A 23,856-nucleotide genomic window follows, 5' to 3' on the forward strand; every position below is an offset into this window, starting at 1 on the left:
AATGCTCCATCACATGCGTCCAAGTACTCCACAGCGTGGCTGGCAAGAAAGGGTATAAAAGAAGAAAATCTAATGACATGGCCTCCTTGTTCACCTGATCTGAACCCCATTGAGAACCTGTGGTCCATCATCAAATGTGAGATTTACAAGGAGGGAAAATAGTACACCGCTCTGAACAGTGTCTGGAAGGCTGTGGTTGCTGCTGCACGCAATGTTGATGGTGAACAGATCAAAACACTGACAGAATCCATGGATGGCAGGCTTTTGAGTGTCCTTGCAAAGAAAGGTGGCTATATTGGTCACTGATTTGTTTTTGTTTTGTTTTTGAATGTCAGAAATGTATATTTGTGAATGTTGAGATGTTATATTGGTTTCACTGGTAAAAATAAATAATTGAAATGGGTATATATTTTTTTTTGTTAAGTTGCCTAATAATTATGCACAGTAATAGTCACCTGCACACACAGATATCCCCCTAAATAGCTATAACTAACAACAAACAAACTAAAAACTACTTCCAAAACTATTCAGCTTTGATATTAATGAGTTTTTTGGGTTCATTGAGAACATGGTTGTTGTTCAATAATAAAATTAATCCTCAAAAATACAACTTGCCTAATAATTCTGCACTCCCTGTATATATATGTATATATATATATAAATATAGTTATATATTTTACCAAAATACCATCAGATGTAAGTAGAAATATGTATTTATGAACATATTATGTTATTTGAAGAACATTGGAATGTGAAATATTCATAATTTTATGTTGGGTTAGCGCAAATGAGAATATGCGATTGGGTTTCCACTTGTTTTCCTCTGACTTCAATGGGGGAATACGTGAACACACGCGATATTCTAACAACGGCTTTTTGCGCTTGTCAGGTTAGTGCTAGAGCAAAAACAGTTTACTTTCAACTCGTTGGATGAGTGCAACCCAACAAGCGCAAAAAGCTTACTTCTAGCGCAATTAACGCTTGAGCGGAAGTGTTAATTTGCGCTTCATTCGTAATCTTGCCCTTAACTTTTAATTTTAACACACTATATTCTCTCTCATTTCCCCTGTGCCCTGGTTCTGTTATTATCATCTCTTTCTTCCTCTCCTTCTGCTACCTTCTCTGTTTCTTCTTTAAGTGCCTACTTATATAAGCGCAAAAATTAGGAAATTGCGGTCTGCAGCATTCAGGTTATTTCGGTGCTGGATTTATTTGAGTAAAAATACACCTATATTTGTGTGTTGCCCTTTTACTCTAATAAATATGTTTCACATACTATATGTACATCCCTAGTAATGAGAATGTTTTCAATATTATAGATGCCCTGGCATGGAAAAAGTGATCTAACAACTAGGGAAATCATATTTATGTTGCTGCACATCACAAGTATTCCACAGCTCTGCAGCACTGAACAGTAATTACATCATCTGAAAATGTTTACAGATATGAGGACAACGGGGGCCCTGCTAAACTGGCAAAGGCAACCAACTCTTCACTTCCAGATAAAAGGAAAGTTTGTTTCTTATATGTATTGTTCAGTCACACAAACAGATGGGCAAGAAGCATATGAGATATATTTATATATATGAAAATCTGGCAAACCGCCAGCACTCACAGGATGCAGAGCGTGGAGAATAGCCTTCCTGGTCCCTTACCGGTACCGAGCATCTCTGCCCCTAGTTCAAAGGAAATCTTTGGGACACCCCCGGAGGCAGTCTTCCTGGTCGCACAGATAATCACTTTGCTCCAAGCGGTATATAAAATCCGTGCCACTCGTGTCACATGAGGTATGTTGCCCAATCACGGCTGTAAAGCTCAACCCAGTAGAAAGCCCAAAAGTCAAGCAAACAGAAAACAAAGACCGGGGAGCTGGATAAAACTTAACTTTTTAGGGACCGAAACATGTTAGCTGTTTAATGATGTCTTGCCATTTTCCACTGTGTACTTTGTTTTAATTTTGCACTCGATGTGTAAATAAAAGTTACGTTTTATCCAGCTCTCCGGTCTTCATTTGCTATACATGTGTATATACATATATAAATACATAAATACACTTGTATACATACACACACATACATATTTAGACACATATACTTTATATAAAATATAGGCCTTTCCATAAATCTTGTGATATAGCATATAGCTTTTAACCCTTATAAAATATTTTCATTAATAATATATGAATATTTGTTATTAGATAGAGTATATATGAGTGTAACACTTTATTTTAATGTATTTATGTTGAGTTTAGTGCAACTGTTATTTTAGCCCTAACCCTTTAAACGAGGTCTTCAGTCACGCTAACCTGATGAGCATAAATTTAGAATGCACTCTGCCGTGTGTGTTTGCTTTCAACTTGTAATACGCGAACAAGTCAACGCAGTCACAATATTGCAATTTTGTGACCGCGCTAAAGTTAGCATGCCACTTGTAATCTAGACCAGTATATTTATATATACAATTAGATCTATATGTATATAACTATATATACATATTCATAAAGATATATAGCTATAGTTATACATTTTACAACAAAAATATACAGATATATAAGTGAAGAACATAGGTATATGAAGTATTTCTAACTCACCATCGGCTTTAGTGCAGTTGGCATAGCATACCTTCAGGTTAGCACTCAGAAAAAAAGAAGGCTTTTGTAGCGTGCCCCATAGAGGTCTACGGGGAAAGTGAGTTAGCATGGTCACGATATACAACCTCCAGATGTTAGCGCACCTACGTCTTTCGCTAGTGTGCGTTTTAGTTTCAACTTGTAATACCAGCGCAAACACGGGAGCCCTATTGATTTACTTTAATTGCAATTAGCTCTCAAGAGTGATACAAATGTATAGCTCTACTTGTAATCTAGACCAATATGATTATGCTCACTTACGTAGAAAATTCTCAATCTCATTTGGTTATATAACTTCCAAGACAGAGAGTCAAGTTGACTCCTTGACCAAGCTGGAAGGTTTAACGTATGTCAGAGATTCCATAATACTACATCCCAAGGAGGGTCGAAATCTTTACAAAACGGACACAGACTAAAGAGCTTTAACATACAGCAACTGTACAGCTTTGGAAGTGTATGCTTACATTATATGGCTACAGTTAATTGTGTTCTAGAGTGTTATGACACCTGAGTGACTTTTATAATTGCACATTTCTGAATTTAATAAAGTGGACCCCCTGTACCTTAGATCTATTGAAGCTCTTTACTGTGTGAAAACTGTTGCTTCGCCATCTTATAGCTACTTATTGAAACAGTATCACACTGTGCTATTGTTTCTTTCTTTCTTGTTCAGATGAGAATTGCCTGGTATTTCGGGGCTGGACTGACCTTATTAGGCGGTATTAGACTGATATAGTTCAGGAAAGTTCTCCTCTGTAAAAAGCACAATTGGGCTAAAAAAGAACTACTCCCAGGTGATAACCAGGCCATAGAAAAAGCAACTAAGATGCATTGTTTGTTCTTTGCTATATGCTTGCTTGTACTGTTTTATAGAGGGAGGTTTTTTTTAAACATAAATTAGATAGTTATGTGAGCCTTTTTTGTGATGCCGGTATCCTTCAAAGTGCAACACATTCTTTGCATTGATATGTGAATGGTTACAAGATAAATCTGGCGCCATTAATTATAACTCTTGGCTCTGATAAGGGATGGTTACAATTTTTAAATGAGTTCTTCAATTTTTATATTGGGATGTTGCAGTGGAATTCTTAACCTGTAGTGGAAGTCATTCTATGGAAAGCAAAGTTAACGTTGGTGAGATAGAAGCAGTGCTATTGATTTCAGGCAGATACAAATTTCTTTGAATCTCTCAATTTTCCAATGGTGATATTATGCAAGTTTTTTTCAGCAAGATATTAGTTTCATTAATACGTTCTATTGTATAAACGCCAATGCCTGTGAAGCTAAGCCCCATTTCAGTACTCCATTTTATGCTTATTGCCATTTACCAGAAACATTTACACACTTATTCTGCTTAAGTGTATTGAAAGGTGTTTGACATCCTTGTGAAAGATGCGCAAAAAAACAAGCCACTTAGCAACATTGGATCTTATGAATTGTATAGACTCCTCAATGCATGAAGAAATGGATGTAAAAAAAAATGGTTGGAAGCTGCCCGACACCAGGATTTCTTGACAACGACTTGCTACAGCACCAGGATGCTGATATTTTGTATTGATAGTAGATTATGGTAAACTAAGCGCTATAGAGTCCTAATGCTCTCCTCCAAATAAATCCCCTAGCGGACTGAGAGAAACAGAGTTTTTAAGATATAGAAGGGAGCGCTTGAAGCTAAATAGGATATGTGCTGTAAAGTGCAAGAAAGCAATTTATATAAAATATGTATAAAAATGTGACCGCAGTCTAAAATTTAATACAACAATGAATAAATATTACATTAAAAAGTAACATGGATCCATGATACGTATAGTATGGTTTAAAAACAAAAGATGAGTTTGACTGAAATATTACACAGACCTAAACAAACTATCTGGCAGTGATGAGCAATAAGGGTGGAGATACACAATTTATCAACAAGTATTAAAAACAAGTGTTAAAACAAATGGTAGTAACATGTGATGTAGCAGAAACCTAGTGAATCGATATGGGACAAAAAAGAGTTTGTAAAACAATGTTCAAAAAAGTGATCAAAAAAGTGATAAAAAAATGTGTCTAATGAGTCTTGTAAATCCAAAATTGAAAACAAAAATGTCCACGATGAAAGTCAAATCCTCAACCTATGAAATGACTCCAAATAATAGTGGGTATCCAAAGTCCGCAAAAAAGTGTTCAACAAATATGGTGACAGAAATCGTTGTGGATAAAATCGTGATAAAACGAAGTTGGAAAGGGCATACAACGTAAAACGTGTATCCAAATAAAAGCAGGTGATAGTAAAAACTTGTATCAGTGGAAAAATCGCAGGAAAAAGACTTGTGTCAGTAGAAAAATTACAGGTGAACCAAAGAGAGAGTTCCTAACCTGTAAATAAAAGCAAACAAACAATGGTGCAATAAAGTTTTTACACTTTACAGAAAATAGGGAATAAGCTTACCAGTATGTCTGTGTCTACGCGTTTCGGCATATATCAAGGCCTTTCTCAAGACTATCTGACTATATGATATGCAAATTTATACTGCAGTGCCTCGTCATTAACCCTTTCTTTTTAGTTTCTGAATTGTAGAGCTCTAACTCCCCTCACACATTTCCTTTGTTTTGGTAAAATGCAAAAGTGAATAGGGATAATCTGCTGGAGCATGCCTACAAGCTGTGAACTCAGTTGAAATACAATGCCTGTCTAAAAACACTGATAAGGGGGTGGAGTTAGCTGCTCCAGACAGCACAGCTTTGTAACTTATTTTCTTTATTTTTGAAAATTATTTTAAAATATTTACCAGCAATTTTTAAATAATTTTTTTATGCATACTATTTTTACTTAATTATCCCTTTTAGGATATGCACAGATCTCAACCTGTTTTATGGCACTTTAAAGTGATATTAAACAGTGAATATATGCTACACATAATGATTTGTTCAAAGCAAAGATTATCTTAAGAATAATATGCAGATATATTTTTCACAATTATATTAGTTTTTTTTTAAATATAAAAGTATAAAGTAATGGGCACCACCATGTTTTTAATTTACCTATCTTGTCTGCTGAGAACAGTAAAGTTCAGATAAAAAACAGGCAATAAAAAAGATTGTGCAATCAAAGTGGTGTAAAAACCCTGTTAAATAATTACTTCAATAATCCTATGTTCCAAACAGAATTAAGGTAGGAAAATTCTGATTGGCTGATGAAATCAGCCAATCAGATTCAAGTTCAATCCGTTTGGCTGATTGTATCAGCCAATCAGATTGAGCTCGCATTCTATTGGCTGATCGGAATGCGAGCTCAATCTGATTGGCTGATCAGCCAATCGGATTGAACTTGAATCTGATTGGCTGATTCCATCAGCCAATCAGAATTTTCCTACCTTAATTCCGATTGGCTGATAGAATCCTATCAGCCAATCAGAATTCGAGGGACGCCATCTTGGATGACGTCCCTTAAAGGAACCGTCATTCTTCAGTTGGACGTTGAACAAAGAGGATGGATCCGCGCCGGAGCTCTTCAAGATCAGCCGCTCGTCATCCGATGGAACAACATAGAAGATGCGGCTTGGATGAAGATGTTTGCCGGTCCGGATGTCCTCTTCTGCCCGGATAAGATGAAGATTTCTTCCCGAAGATGGACTTCTTCATTTGCCGCTTGGATCCAGACTTCAGCCGGAGGATGGACGTCACTCTTCAGCCCCTGCTTGGGCTTGGATGAAGATTTCGGAGGCTCTTCTGGACGGATCGGTGAACCCGGCGAGGTGAAGACAAGGTAGGGAGATCTTCAGGGGCTTAGTGTTAGGTTTATTTAAGGGGGGTTTGGGTTAGATTAGGGGTATGTGGGTGGTGGGTTGTAATGTTGGGGGGGGTATTGTATGGTTTTTTTTTTTACAGGCAAAAGAGCTGAATTCTTTGGGGCATGCCCCGCAAATGGCCCTTTTCAGGGCTGGTAAGGTAAAAGAGCTTTTCTATTTTAATTTTAGAATAGGGTAGGGCATTTTTTTATTTTGGGGGGCTTTGTTATTTTATTAGGGGTCTTAGAGTAGGTGTAATTAGTTTAAAATTGTTGTAATATTTTTCTAATGTTTGTAAATATTTTTTTATTTTTTGTAACTTAGTTCTTTTTTATTTTTTGTACTTTAGTTTATTTAATTGTATTTATTTGTAGGTATTGTATTTAATTAATTTATTGATAGTGTAGTGTTAGGTTTAATTGTAACTTAGGTTAGGATTTATTTTACAGGTAATTTCTAATTATTTTAACTAGGTAACTATTAAATAGTTATTAACTATTTAATAGCTATTGTACCTGGTTAAAATAAATACAAAGTTGCCTGTAAAATAAATATTAATCCTAAAATAGCTACAATATAATTATAATTAATATTGTAGCTATATTAGGGTTTATTTTACAGGTAAGTATTTAGCTTTAAATATGAATAATTTATTTAATAAGAGTTAATTTATTTTGTTAGCTTTAAATTATATTTAACTTAGGGGGGTGTTAGGGTTAAGGTTAGACTTAGCTTTAGGGGTTAATAAATGTATTATAGTAGCGGTGAGCTCCGGTCGGCAGATTAGGGGTTAATACTTGAAGTTAGGTGTTGGCGATGTTAGGAAGGGCAGATTAGGGGTTAATACTATTTATTATAGGGTTATTGAGGCGGGAGTGAGGCGGATTAGGGGTTAATAACTTTATTATAGTAGCAGTGAGCTCCGGTCGGCAGATTAGGGGTTAATAATTGTAGGTAGGTGGCGGCGACGTTGGGGCGGCAGATTAGGGGTTAATAAATATAATATAGGGGTAGGCGGTGTTAGGGGCAGCAGATTAGGGGTTCATAGGGATAACGTAGGTGGCAGCCGTGTGCGGTTGGCAGATTAGGCGTTAAAAAATTTTAATAGAGTGGCGGCGATGTGGGGGGACCTCGGTTTATGGGTACATAGGTAGTTTATGGGTGTTAGTGTACTTTAGAGCACAGTAGTTAAGAGTTTTATAAACCGGCGTTAGCCCAGAAAGCTCTTAACTACTGACTTTTTTCTGCGGCTGGAGTTTTGTCGTGAGATTTCTAACGCTCACTTCAGCCAAGACTCTAAATACCGGCGTTAGGAAGATCCCATTGAAAAGATAGGCTACGCAAATGGCGTAGGGGGGTCTGCGGTATGGAAAAGTTGTGGCTGCAAAGTGAGCGTTAGACCCTTTCCTGACTGACTCCAAATACCAGAGGGCGGTAAAAACCAGCGTTAGGAGCCTCTAACGCTGGTTTTGACGGCTACCGCCCAACTCTAAATCTAGGCCATAGGATTTTTTGTTTTTTAAATAAAATGCTTTTTAGCTTCTATTTCAGATCCATTATAATCCAAAGGTTTTTCATCCTGAAATATAGATTTGTTTTTAATTATATAGAAAGATGCTGCATATTTATGACTGCAATATATATATTTTTTTTTTTGGTTAATTAATTTCATTAATCGATTCACAATGTCATGCTCTCCCTAAAGTTTCTGTCAGATTATTTTGGACAATTGTTCTATCTTGAAGATATTATCACATATTATTGTTTTTGTAGTTCTCAAAACTGTGAATTTGTGTCTGCGGAAATAATGTGCCCCTTCTTCACAACAAATTGTTGTTGATAAATTGACCTTAAAGGGACATAATCATGAGAGATAACATTTGGGCTTCAGGAAGAGCATAAAATGTTCAGATTTCAGATTTACTTTTATTAGTAGATTTGCTTCATTCTCCTGGAATCCTTTTTTGAAGGAGAGCAATGCTGTACTAGGACGTAGCTGAATACATTGGGCGAGACAGTGACAAGCAGCTAGCTCACAGTAGTGCATTGCTTCTGAACCTACCTGAGCATTATTTTCAACAATGGATACTAAGGGCGAGATTACATATGCAGAGCAGGCTTCAGTGCAACTGCTGAAACACGCATCGCCCGTAATTTCACCTTGAACATCGGGGAATCACATAAACCATGCCGGTAGTTCATAAACTGCCGTCAGTCGGATAAACTGGCGATGTCCAGAATTGTGCGTTTAACCCCTAAACTGCCAACTTCCATAACGCAATATACCTTAAACCTAATTAAACTATTAACCCCAATCCGCCATTCCCCCACAACTCAATATACCTAATTAACCTATTAATCCCTAAAAAGCCAACCACCACAACGCAATAAACAAATGTAATCACTAAGCCCCCTAACCTAACACCCCTTAATTAACCCAAATTACATAAAATACTAAGTTAAAATTAAAATAAAAAATCCTAACAGTACTTAAAAAAAACAAAAAAGTAAAATTAAATTAAAATAAATAAATAAAAAATTGCAAAAAATAAAAAGTCTAAAATTATAGAAAAAAATAAACCAAATTATCAAAAATAAAAAAATTAAACCTGATCTAATACCGCTATAAAAATAAAAAAGCTCCCCCAAAATAAAAACACCCCCTAATCTAAACTAAACTACCAATAGCCCTTAAAAGTGCCTTTTGTAGGGCATTGCCCTAAGTTAATCAGCTCTTTTATATTCAAATCAGCCAATAGGATTTCAGTAACTATCATCCTATTGACTGATTTGAACATTTCAGCCATTAGGAATGCAAGATACCCCAAATATAAAACGGGTACCTTGCATTCAATCTTCAGTATGTGGCGGTGATCGCACGAAGAGGATCCTCCACGCTGGATGGCTCTCTGGTCACCAGACCTGTTCTGCGGTCACCTCCGCTCCGCGTCGCCTTGGTCCTGAATGAAGATAGATAGACCGCCGGACTTCAGGAACGGTGAGTACCTATTTGGGGGTTAGACTTAGGCTTAGGCTTTTTTTTGGGGGGTGGCTTTTTTTTTTAGATTAGGTATTTTTTGGGCTGCAAAAGAGCTGATTGCCCTTTTAAGGGCAATGCCCATACAAATGCAATAGGTATCTTAGGTTTTTTTAATCTTAGGTTTTTTTTATTTTGGGGGGTTTGGTGGGTGGGGGTTTTACTGTTAGGGGGGACTTAGTATTTTTTTAATGTAAAAGAGCTGTTTAACTTAGGGAAATGCCCTACAAAAGGCCCTTTTAAGGGCTATTGGTAGTTTAGTTTAGATTAGGGGGTGTTTTTATTTTGGGGGGCTTTTTTATTTTCATAGGGGTATTAAATTAGGTTTAAATTTTTTTGTTTTTGATAATTTGGTTTATTTTTTTCTGTAATTTTAGACTTTTATTTTTGTTCATTTTAGATTTATTTAATTTAATGTTAGTTTTTTTTATTTTTATTGTAACTTAGTATTTTTTATTTTATGTAATTGGTGTTAATTTAAGGGGTGTTAGTAATTTAATTAGTTATTTGTGTTGTGGGGGGTTGGAGGTTTAGGAGTCTATAGGTTAATTAGGTTTATTGCGATGTGGGGGTTGGCAGTTTAGGGGTTAATAGTGTAATTAGGTTTATTGTGTTGTGGGAGGTTGGCGGTTTAGGAGTTAATAGGTTAATTAGGTTTATTGCGATGTGGAGGGTTGGCGGTTTAGGGGTTATTATATTAATTATATACTTTGCGATGTTGGGGTTGGCGGAATAGGTTAATAGATTTTATTTAGTCATTGTGGTGGGGGATGGCGGTTGACAGGTAGATATTGCACATGTGTGTTAGGTGTTAATTAAAACTTCCAGGGAGTTACAATACTTATGTATTCAGCGCAAGGCTTGCTGCGCCTGCCTATGTGGCGAGGTGAAAAGGGAGTGAAATTTCTCCATTTTCGCCGCGTAAGTCCCTGCGCTGAATATGTGATATCAATTTGCGATGCGGTTCTATGTTAGTTTCTGGAAGTAAAATTAGCGGGCGATGGGTGAAATATACGCATCACATTTATATGCAGCGCCGTATATGTGATTGCAAAACCGGACTAAAATCTGGCGACATCGGCTTTTGCAAGCGACGCTGCATATGTAATTTTGCCACAAGAGAACAAAGAGAATTAGATAAGAGAACTCAATTGGAAAATTGTTAAAAATTGCATGTTCTTTCTGAATCATGAAAGTTTAATTTTGACTTTACCGTTCCTTTAATGCCATTGCTCCAATGCAAATCTATGTACACAGAATCAACCCATACTAAGTTTTAAGAAGCTCACTGAATAGAAGATTGTTTGTAGTGGAATAGATCTGCACAAGAACCTAAGTGTGAGGAGGGAGGGGCAAGTATTAGAAATAAAAATAGTTTTTATTGTTTTAGTTAAATAAAACTATATCAATTGTTATTAATGTAACCATTATTTTTCTCCTTCCAATAAAGTACAGGCGAAAAAGTTGATCAAATTTGAATGATTACCAATTAAGGGCTAGATTACAAGTGGAGCGCTAATTTATTGAGCGCCTGCAAACGGGCAAATTTGCAAGCGCATGGGGGCAGAGCTAGCCTTGGAAGGGAGAGGACGCAACTAGTTAGAGCTCCAGCACACCTTAGCACTGTAAAATCTTAAACCGGCAGTTGTTGGCCGCTCTACTGGCCCACAAAAACTTACCAGCATATCGGAGGGCTTGTCGATTACAACAGCCTTACTCCTTCACTTCATTTGAAATATCCAGCCGGAGGGACCTCATTGTTGCCGAAGGTGCGACCCAGAAGAGAGGTGAGGCAGGGGAGACGTGCGGATGAACTGCCCTACACACTAAGCTCCCGAGGGGGCAGACGGAGGGGGCCAGAGCCGGTGTTGTGAGGCACCACATAAGGAGACCTATTTTCAGGCTAGAGCATTTGGCGCGAAAGGCACCATCACTGTGACTGACGTCACTAGAAGGAGGCCTGCAGGAGAGCGCTCGTAACCGAGCAGCAGCGCATCGCTCAAAAGCGGATAACACCAGCACAACTTACTGTCGGGGAACCCGCCTGGCTAAAGCACACATAGGAGTGTCAACAGGGATCTCACTTCTAGTCCTGCTCCGGAGGGTTGGGGCTCCGCTCTTGAGCTTACTGTGACTGCAAGGCCGGCAGAGGACCAAAGACCAAGGGATGAGGAGATTTCCAGTGGAATAGGTGGCACCAGACACTACTGTGAGTAACCAGAGGGGCACATTGTACACCGGAGGGGATTAGAATACAGAGCAGCTGGCCACGCTCATAATAACTCTCCTAAGCTGCATATCCACCTGTGCTCTACATTAAAATCTACTGGTGTGCCTGTCATATTGTGAGGGGGTTCTTTTCTTTTTGTTCTATCCCCCCTGTTGGCACCTGCCCACTTTGTCACAACCAGCATACTCTATATCTGGCTGCATATTGTGAGGTGCTGCCCCTTGCAAGAGTGACTTTTAAAACAGACACTGGGAAAATATAGATATATACAGGACTTACCCAGGGACAATTCTGTCCTGTGATACCACTTACCTGCGCAGGCAACATTACACAGGCTATACTAGCTACAGAGGACTCTTGGTAGGGCTGTCTGAGATTCATTTATGTTTAAAGTTGACCCTTATTGCAGCTGCCAAAGGGGCCCCCCGACCAATAATTGTTGTGCTAACCTCTTATAAGTGCCATACAGTGCATCAAGATTTGTGTACCCCCAGCTGTAAAATTGATGACTGCCCTCCCTCTCCAGGTGTCCTTGGGCCGCAGGGAGATCTATATCTCTTAAAGGTTAAGCTCAATATTGGAGGTGCTTTGTAAGATATAATAATACATAGGGGCTCTGCTGAATCCTTTTGGGAACCCCCAAGAGTGACTCTCTCTGAAGAAGCTTTTACTAGTAAATTATACATAAACTGCCCAGGACTCAATATTCTTTCTATAAGAAATATATATTGGTATATAGCTGCTGCGACAGCTGAGGTGTCTTTGAGTATTTCCCTCAAAGTGTAGTGTCATTTTTGTGTATGACTATAATCTCGCTCTCTTATTGTCTGTTTTTTGCCGCTGTTAGCGGTTCATATCCCCATCCCCTTTCCCCACATCGTCCTATGGTGACAACCTCCCCAGGAGAGGGTTACATTGCGGGTGTTCTCTCAAGTGTGGTCCTGGAAGAAGGAATGTATACTTCACTGCTTATTAATATATAGCATATATGTAAGACACCCTCCTAGGGAAGATCTTGCCTGGTATACATAAGGATTCACTTACCCTAGGTACACCTCTTGATCAAATGTTAGTTGAAAGGGTGCTGTGTGTCCCCCCTCCCAATTTAAGAAGATAACATCTAAGTATTGACCATTATATCTAGAGTACTATTTAAAGGTATTGACAATATACCATGTCGCAACAAGCAAAGAAAAAACAAAAAGGCAACTTTGGGCCTAGGAAAACCGTGATGGATCCCTTTCATCCTCATAGAGACAGAGACAATGTTAGATCCGAGGATGAACAGTCTATCACCTCGGATCTACCGGATGACCACCTGGACAGTAGGCTCTCCAGCTCAGGTACCCCTGGGAGAAGTAAGGGGGACACCCCTGCTCCACCACTTGACTCTATACAGTGCATGTTTGAAAACCAAAACCAGACCCTTACTAGGCGCTTTGATAAGCTGGAGAGATCTTTTGAAGATCTGAGACGAGATATCTCTTCTATCAATGAATGCACCGACATAATAAAAAGGAAACAAGAGGATCTCATGGTGGACCATGCTAATTGGGTCGGGCAGACACAAAGCCTAGCAGACCAGGTATCATCCCTGGAGGCGAAGGTGACAGACTTGGAAGATCGATCCAGGGGAAATAATATCCAGCTGAGGGGGATCCCTGAGTCGGTACCCCCACAAGAATTAGAAGAATACGCACTATGCCTATTTCAGTCATTTCTTGGCCCAGCTACTGGCGACACTGGTAGAATAGACCTGATTCATAGAACGGCGAGGTCTAGGAACCTTCCTCCGGGCAAGCCCAGAGACACCATAGCTCGCTTGCACTACTACTCCTACAAATATAAGTTAATGAGGGCCATGCTGCGCTCCCCACAGCTCAGTGGGCAGTTTAGGGATGTTTCCCTATTTCCGGACCTCTCCTCCTATACCTTGGCACAGAGGAGAAGCTTTGCAGAGGTCGCTAGAATTCTGCGAAATAACCAGATTAAGTACAGATAGGGGTTCCGGACCAAATTAATAGCTATGAAAGATGGAGTTCAACATACTATTTTAACACCCTGTCAGGGGCAGGAACTTTTGAGGACATGGCACCTGGACCAACAAGACCGGGTCCCCCCAGCCTCCCCAAGGAGACCCCTGAATGAACCCAATGCCCCTGCTCATCTGCAAAGAGGGAATCCTGACCTAAGGGTGAATGCTCCAGAATGGAACCCCGGGGACCCACTGTTAAATGCTGTGTCCCAGATGGAACAAGATATTTCAAAAGACCTTGGCGCTGCAACAAAATGCGGCTAAAACTAGTGATTGGATAAACCGTGACATAGGTCAAGATGCATAAAGTGTAAAATCTTTGGCCTCAGTAATGAGATTTAAAAGATACAATGTAAAATTTATTAATAAAATATCAAACAAAATAAAAAAACATAAAAAAAGCTGATCAGCAATAGAACAATAATAAAAATGTAGCAATCAAATAACTTAAAACAATGTAGCAAATATCAGTGTAGCATCAAGAAATGGAGACAGCAAAACAACCCTGGAGCTAATAAGCGATCCAAATGTTGAAAATCCGGAATGAGAGTAAGCAATCGACATCCACAGCTGATTCCTTGAGAAGCAGAGTGAGGCTGGAACGACAAACGGATCCAAATCAAACAAAAGCAGAAAACCAAAATTAAGGTGTTCACTTTTACTTACACCGTGTCTTGGTTACTGCAGTGGCGATGGATCCCTTTTAGCAAGCTGTAGCAGATCCGGGTGAGCGTTTGGTGCGATACCGGATTTCTCTAAGTTACTCCGCTCAAATTGCAGAAAACACAGAAGCCGGTCTGTGAAAGTTGTGTTACGTCAGGTAACGTGGAGTGGGAGGAGCAACGCGTTTCAGCCCGGTCAGGGCCTTTGTCAAGCTCCAGAAAGGTGTGATACAGGGCCTTTTAAACCTGTATTAGCTGTGCTCATTGGTTGGATACCACAAATGGGAGTGCCTAGATTTGTGTCTGTCTTGTTCACAACCTTGATTTTTTTGGATCTCCTAGCCCCTCCTCTCTTTCCTCTCTGTCTGACGCTCTTCTTTTTCTTATGTCTCTTTGAGGTAATGGACTTTGGAATGTACTTTGGCCATGTCAGCAAGTCCCGCCACTCACACACTGTGCCTCACTGCACCCGCAGCACACTCTTCTTAGCGTGGCCCTGCAACATTCACTCAGGAGGTACTTGGTCAGTTTGTCGTTCCAGCCTCACTCTGCTTCTCAAGGAATAAGCTGTGGATGTCGATTGCTTACTCTAATTCCGGATTTTCAACATTTGGATCGCTTATTAGCTCCAGGGTTGTTTTGTTGTCTCCATTTCTTGATGCTACACTGATATTTGCTACATTGTTTTAAGTTATTTGATTGCTACATTTTAATATTGTTCTATTGCTGATCAGCTTTTTTATGTTTTTTTTATTTTGTTTGATATTATATTAATAAATTTTACATTGTATCTTTTAAATCTCATTACTGAGGCCAAAGATTTTACACTTTATGCATCTTGACCTATGTCACGGTTTATCCAATCACTAGTTTTAGCCACATTTTGTTGCAGCGCCAAGGTCTTTTGAAATATCTTGTTCCATCTGGGACACGATTTTCAAAATATACATTTTCTGTTTCTTGCTGTGGAGATAGGGGTCTCCATTTTTTCCCTTGGTTTATTAGTGTTTTTTCCTTAGCGCAGGGCATCATTTCTCCTTGTTTTTGTATACCACTAAGTACACCATGAGGTATTTAGGAGTGAGGTGGCTAACGGGCTGGATGTCCCACAGCTCAACATACTAGTTAAATTGTTTAATGTTACACTCACGTGCTTAATCTGACTGTTCAAATCCCAACTACAGTTGTGTGAGGGTCCATATACCCACATCTAGTAAGGGAGAGTAATTAGAGAAAAACTGGCCTTTTTGGCTGAGATGAAAGCTTTAGACCCCACAAATAGTGAGAGAGGTGGTACAGTGCTGGATGGGGACTTCAGAAACTAAGACCCATATCTATAAAAGGGCTGAAGTGTTTTTTAGATTATTGCAAATGCATAAGTCCATTTATTTAATATGTTTTCCATTTCAGGTGTTTTGAGGGGAGGTATGTGTCAGTTAATATTTTACCCCAAAGTATATGACATCTACCCTTTATTATGTTGACAAAAGAATTTGATCCACATATGCCTTGGTTATTTGTTAGGCCCTAAGTTACAGGATGGCACCATAGAGAGCGGCTTGCTCTCATCTGTTTGAGGTGGGTTGGAGAGGTGACCCCGAATTGTGGGCCAGAGAAATTGCCTTAAAATATTTAACACTGTTTCTATGCACTTAACCTAAATGTTTATTTTTCCACTCACATGTCTAATCTCCTTTTATGTTTCCCATCTCAGATTTTAGGGGGAAGTTTGTGTTCACGTTCGCCCATAGCTCGATGATAATGATGATGATATTCGCCCCCTTAGGCCAGTATTGGTGGAGGGACGGGTCGTGGGAGGCCGGGAACACAGAGATTTGAGGTGCTAGTTAAAAATGCACTGCATTTCCCCCTATAGTTTATTAATGGTATATGGCTTAGGGCGCATGTTAAAGTTGACTTGGGGTGATACAGATGTGTCCATATTTAATGAACTACATATGACAACAAGTGGGTCTGTATACTCTGTGTGTTTAAAAGGTTTACGTTGAAATTGTGTTAGATTTACAATTATTTCCAAAATGTGTATATATAATGATGTTATCCAAATATTTAAGTTCGTTTGAACTCAATTTGACTGGGGGGAGGCTGGGACTACAGCTGGCTCTGCCCCCCCCCCCCCCCCACTACACAACTTGCGGTTAGGGGACCTTTGGAGCCCTCCGCATACCTACGGCAGAGTTTGGAGGTCTCTGCCACGCCGAGGCAACAGGGGCCTTGTTATTTCCCTACAACACTATACCTACCTAGTCACTTTCAACAGGTTCCCCCTGTTATAAACCCCCCCTTCCCCCCCTTTTTTTTCTTCACCTTTGCCCCATACTGCAAACCAGACATGAAGCTTTGCACCCTAAACACTAAGGGCCTAAACTCCCCAACAAAAAGAAGCTTACTGCTAAAATTCCTTCAAACCCAACATATTGACTTAGCATTCCTCCAGGAGACCCACTGGACTGAAGACGGAGCTTCTAGATTTAAACCACCACAATATCCAGTTGCAATCTCATCCATTTTTCATAAGAAGGCCAGGGGGGCGACGATACTGATAGGGAACCAAATTGCATATGAACATATATATACTGACTGCGACTCAGCGGGCCGCTACGTGATCTGTGTGTGCCGCCTAAATTGTGTAGTGTATACTCTAGTTGTTGCTTATTTGCCCAACGCTAACCAAGCTAGTTTCCTTAGAAGGCTGCTCCTGACTGTGGACAAAGTAAAACAAGGCCACATCCTCCTGTCTGGCGACTTCAATATGATTTGGGACCCTGAGAAAGATAGGAGGGGGAAATTAACACAGGGTAGGGACAGAAATAGGGATTTTATATCTCAGAGGTTCAGAGATTTGACAGCCCAATATGAATTACATGATATATGGAGGGCTCTGCGCCCAGACACTTGTGACCATACATTTTATTCCGCCTGGCACTCTTCCTTCTCCAGGGTGGACTATGTCTTCTGCGACCCCTGGGTAATGCAGAAGGTTAGGGGTTCCACTATCGTACCCTGCATGTTGTCAGACCACGATGCAGTGGTGGTCAGTTTTGATCTGATGGCCGCTCAAGAAGGGCCTAGGAGATGGCGCATGCCAGACCATTTGTACCAAGATGTTCTAATTCCTGAGTGGTCCAAAGAAATTTTAGATTTCCTAAAGATTAATGTAAATGGGGAAACGTCGATTTACACAGTTTGGTCGGCCTTGAAGACTTATATGAGAGGTATCCTTATAAAAAAGGAATCACAGAACAGGAAAAGAGGGGGTGAGAACCTGGCGCAGCTCTATAGTAGACTGGTCATGGTTAGGGAGTGAGCTAGGGCTGGCACCTCTCCTTTGGATATCCAGGAATGGCAATCTTTGAAAACCCATATCCGAGACCTAGAAATGGACAAAGTCCAGAGAAAACTTAAATATTTAAAGATGAAATTTTACCACAATGGCAACAGGGCAGATCGCCTGTTAGCAAATAGGCTACGTCAAAAAACACTAATGAGTAGAATAGCCTATATCCATAAAGTGCGACGTTTCGGGAACGTTATCCCTTAATCATGCATACTTCACAATACACCTGAGCCTTGATTTAAAGGCATATCCAACCAATCACTGGTTACCTGTTCATTCCTGTCAATAAGTATACTTAACAATGCCCTCTAGTGGACAATGAAAATATATATTCAATGCTTTATATGTGGATAGTAGGTGTACTTGAAATTTTTGTGTCTATATAAACGCAATATTTATACATAATATCTCAAACAGTAAAATTAAAATACAATATATATACACACATAAAAACTATAAAAATTGATACAAAAATAAATGAATAAATATACATTTATATATATAGAAACTGTAAGGCTGCTTCCCTTAATTAGTGTACACATGGGAAAAGAGCAATGTTAACGGTGTATATTTCAAAATATTTCAACTTCTTGATAGTACTATATCTATATCTTGAGGTGGAATACAAAAACACACAATATACAATATAACTATAGGAAGACTGATAGGTCCAACTCTCTATTTAAACCATTTGGATACATGGATTCCAATTTGAGCGACATTTTGGTACACTCGGACATGGGTACTAAGTGTGGTAGTAAAACCAGATACATCACTGAAAAGAACACAGGGTGTTTCCCATGCCTGAATTGTGCCAGTTGCCATTCAATAATAAAGGGCAAAAAATTTGTACATCCGCGGAGTGGACATAAATTTAAGTTAAAATCTCATTACACATGTAATTCTACTTTTGTAATATACATGATAAAATGTCCATGCTCTAAAATTTATATAGGGGAAACTACACATAGGATGAGAGAGAGACTAAATCAACATAAGTCCAATATTAGAACAGGTGATCTTCAAGCCCCGGTAGCATGCCATTTCCTGGAAAATGGTCATCAAATTAATCAAATAAGATGACAGATAATAGACCATGTAGATATGCCTAGAGGTGGAGGTGATAGGGAACGTATCCTTAAGCAAAAGGAAGCATATTGGATCCATAAGTTGGAATCCATGTATCCAAATGGTTTAAATAGAGAGTTGGACCTATCAGTCTTCCTATAGTTATATTGTATATTGTGTGTTTTTGTATTCCACCTCAAGACATAGATATAGTACTATCAAGAAGTTGAAATATTTTGAAATATACACCGTTAACATTGCTCTTTTCCCATGTGTACACTAATTAAGGGAAGCAGCCTTACAGTTTCTATATATATAAATGTATATTTATTCATTTAGTTTTGTATCAATTTTTATAGTTTTTATGTGTGTATATATATATTGTATTTTGATTTTACTGTTTGAGATATTATGTATAAATATTGCGTTTATATAGACACAAAAATTTCAAGTTCACCTACTATCCACATATAAAGCATTGAATACATATTTTCATTGTCCACTAGAGGGCATTGTTAAGTATACATATTGACATGAATGAACAGGTAACCAGTGATTGGTTGGATATGCCTTTAAATCAAGGCGCAGGTGTATTGTGAAGTATGCATGATTAAGGGATAACGTTCCAGAAACGTCGAATGTTATGCTGTCCATGAAAGTTTAATAAAGGACATTTTATTTAAGGTGCTGTGGAACTGCCTTTTTGTACATATGTAGAGCTAATGGTCGCTAGCTCATCCAACGTGCACCTGGCCAACTGGCCGCATCCTAGTTTGCTGGGTCCACCTACAATTGTTTGTGACTATATCCATAAAGGGGAGATGCTATTCCCCTAAGGATATCGGAGAAACTTTTGTGTATTATTACAGTAAACTTTATCAAATATCGTCCTCGGAACAGAGGCAGGCTCTCCCTAGGGAGGAAATAATAAGAGCTCTAAAGGACCTTAACTTACCTACGGTCTCCGCTGAGGCGGAAGAATTACTATCCGTTCCAATAAATTTTGAAGAGGTGTCCCGGGTGATCAAAGATCTAAAATTACATAAAGCTCAGAGGCCCGACAGTTTCACCTCCATTTTCTACAAGAAGCATTCAGCAGAGATCAGCACCACCTTGGTCTCCATTTTCAATTTGGCCTTCCAGACATGGTACTTCCCCAAGGAATATTTGCAGGCGGAGATCATGACCATTCCCAAGCCGGTTAGGATCCAAGCCGTTGCGAAAGCTACAGGCCCACATCCTTGATAAACGTGGACATGAAGATATATTCAATAATACTGGCCAATAGGATGAGTAGGGTACTCCCCTCTTTGGTCCATCTGGACCAAGTGGGGTTCGTCCGTGGATGGCAAGGTTCAGATAACACGCGCCGATTACTAGATATATTTACTGAATCTGCTTCCTTGGGGCTCCCACTACTAGGTTTCAAAATGGCGCTTTAAACACAAAGTTATTGGTTTAAGTATGTTGAACATGCAGTGCTGAAAATAGTGGGCAGGATAACGTGACATCATTGGTGAATAAAAGATATAACTTTTAGAACGTTATGAAACTTCGTTTTGGAGAAAATATAGGTCAGTAGGTTTTAATTAATGTTTATTAACTTTAATATGTTAGTTGTTTAGCTTAAAAATTATAACAGAAAGCAATCCTTTAAGGGCCATTAACCTTACTATCCTCATTAGCATCAAAACAGGATATAGCTGACATAGTCAGAACCTGTATGAGGGAGGAGGTTGTGGAAATAAAGCAAGAAATCCACACACTGGGCTTCAGGGTGGAAGCTATAGAAGACCAGACAGACATAGTAAGGTAGTTAATCACTGACATACAAGAACAAGTCAATGCACAAGTCTCTACCATAGAGGACCTTAACGTCAAAATAGAAGATCTCTAAAATAGGGGTCGCCGTAAGAATATGCCAATTAGAGATATTCCGGAATCAGTTCTCCCCAAAGAATTCTATACATATTTGGCTGCATTACTCACTCACATGAAAGGGGCACAACACTCTGGTGTTTTTTACTCTCCTGTAACTCTCTTCTGGTATGTGAATAGAGAACCTGTCAATCTGCAACTATTCACTGCACTCTGGTGTTTTTTACTCTCCTGTAACTTTCTTCTGGTACGTGAATAGAGACCCTGTCAATCTGCAACTATTCACTGCACTCTGGTGTTTTTTACTCTCCTGTAACTCTCTTCTGGTACGTGAATAGAGACCCTGTCAATGTGCAACTATTCACTGCACTCTGGTGTTTTTTACTCTCCTGTAACTTTCTTCTGGTACGTGAATAGAGACCCTGTCAATCTGCAACTATTCACTGCACTCTGGTGTTTTTTACTCTCCTGTAACTCTCTTCTGGTACATGAACAGAGACCCTGTCAATGTGCAACTATTCACTGCACTCTGGTGTTTTTTACTCTCCTGTAACTCTCTTCTGGTATGTGAATAGAGACCCTGTCAATGTGCAACTATTCACTGCACTCTGGTGTTTTTTACTCTCCTGTAACTCTCTTCTGGTATGTGAATAGAGACCCTGTCAATGTGCAACTATTCACTGCTCTCTGGTGTTTTTTACTCTCCTGTAACTCTCTTCTGCTACGTGAATAGAGACCCTGTCAATGTGCAACTATTCACTGCTCTCTGGTGTTTTTTACTCTCCTGTAACTCTCTTCTGGTATGTGAATAGAGAACCTGTCAATCTGCAACTATTCACTGCACTCTGGTGTTTTTTACTCTCCTGTAACTCTCTTCTGGTACGTGAATAGAGACCCTGTCAATCTGCATACTATTCACTGCACTCTGGTGTTTTTTACTCTTCTGTAACTCTCTTCTGGTATGCGAATATTTACATAGAGCAAATGATTTTATTTTTTTTAATTTAGTCCTACATCTGTTGTACTGTTATCCAATGTCTTATTTCTAATGTTCATTTAATTGCCATGTGATGTTCAATCCTTATCAATACTTGCTATTATTCTAAAATTTATAGCTGTCTTATTCCATAGTTTTAACCTCCCCCAAATTTTATTGTCTGTTTACTTAACATCTCACTCTGACCAAACCAGAATCTAACTTTCCAATTGGCCTTTACAATTGTCTTTGATTAGCAATCAACTAAATTTAGTGGACTCAGCTGACTGCCCTCCCTGCATATATTTCACACTAGTTTGGGATGTGCATTGCTCTGGGATGTGCATTGCTATAACAACATATGTTCACATTTTCAAAGTGAACATTTTATAAGTGAGGCATTAGCAATAGAATTATACAAGAATTAAGTGAACATTTTATAAGTGAGGCATTAGAAATAGAATTATACAAGAATTAAGTGAACATTTTATAAGTGAGGCATTAGAAATAGAATTATACAAGAATTAAGTGAACATTTTATAAGTGAGGCATTAGCAATAGAATTATACAAGAATTTAACAAGGATGGGGCAAGAAAAAGGCAGGTACTTTTGTAATATTATGTTTGATATACCTTACTGTTTTCTTATGCAATTTCTACTGTAATACTGTGCCTTATGTGTTTAACTGGTTCCCTCTTTTTTCAAAATGCCTAATATCTTCTTATTCCTTTTTGCTGCCTTTTGTCTCTATAACAAACTACATTACTCAATTACTCCTTCTCCCTCTCCATCTGCACTGTTCATTAGCCCATCTCTCTTAAACTCACCTTACTTTTGTACTCACAAACTTTACCTATTCCTAAACACTCTCTCTCCCCCCTGCACCTTGTCTCAAAAGCAGTCTCAATACTGCAAATCTGTATCTCATCTCATGTCACTCTCCCTCTTGCTTTTACTAACTGCTGGTGACATCTCCCCTAATCCTGGTCCACAACAGCTGCCTAGCCGTGCACATCCATGTGTACCATCCCACAGACTCAAAAAACAAAACTCTGACAACCTTACTCACATTCCTCTTGCATCAAAAGCCACTACTCCTTTCACTTGTGCACACTGGAACTCTCGCTCAGTTTGCAACAAACTCACTTCTATACATGACCTCTTTATCTCCCACTCCCTCAGCCTTCTGGCCCTAACAGAAACCTGGCTCTTTCCCCTAGACACAGCATACATTGCTGCTCTGTCACATGGGGGTCTCCACTTCTGCCACACTCCTAGGTCTGGTAATAGACAAGGAGGTGGTGTAGGTATTTTACTTTCCTCTTGTTGCACCTTTCAACAAATACATCCCATCTCTTCCCTCACATTTTCCTCATTCGAAACCCACATGATTTGCTTATTCTCTCCTCTTTCTATACGTGTTGCAGTCATATACAGTCCTCCTGGCTCCTCAGCTCAATTTCTAGATCACTTGGCTGCCTGGCTACCTTATTTCCTTTCCTCAGACACCCCTTCCCTCATTCTTGGTGACTTCAACATCCCTCTTGACAATCCCACTGCCTCCTCTGCAAAACAACTTCTACAACTCACTTCCTCTTTCGGTTTGTCACAATGGACTGATTCTCCCACTCACAAAGATGGTCACTCCCTTGACCTGATCTTTAGCTATCGATGCACTCTCTCAAACTTCACAAACTCCCCCTTTCCTCTTTCTGACCACCATCTCCTTACTTGCAACATATCATCCCTCCCTACAACTCTCACTCCTTCTGCTCCTCACACCAAACTTCACAGAAGCATTATGTCATTAGATCAACAACAGCTTTCTAATTCCCTCCAACCTCTCCTCTCATCCTTCTCCTCCTTTTCCTGCCCTGACGAATCTATCTGCCACTATAATTCAACCCTTACATCCGTCCTTGACAATCTCGCCCCTTTTACCATAGCTCGGAAATCAAACACTCATCCTCAGCCCTGGCATACTCCTCTACGCAGATGTTCCCATACAGCTGAGTGGCACTGGAGAAAATCTATGAGTTCAGCTGATTTTCAACATTACAAATTTATCTTGAACTCCTACTACTCTGCCCTTAATTTCCATAAGCAACACTACTTCTTTACTCATCTCTAATCTTTCTTCAAACCCAAAATGTTTGTTCTCCATTTTCAATACTCTTCTCCGCCCTCCCCCACCTCCTAATACAACTTC

This window comes from Bombina bombina, chromosome 1 (genome assembly GCF_027579735.1).
Source record: "Bombina bombina isolate aBomBom1 chromosome 1, aBomBom1.pri, whole genome shotgun sequence".
Taxonomy (NCBI): Eukaryota; Metazoa; Chordata; class Amphibia; order Anura; family Bombinatoridae; genus Bombina; species Bombina bombina.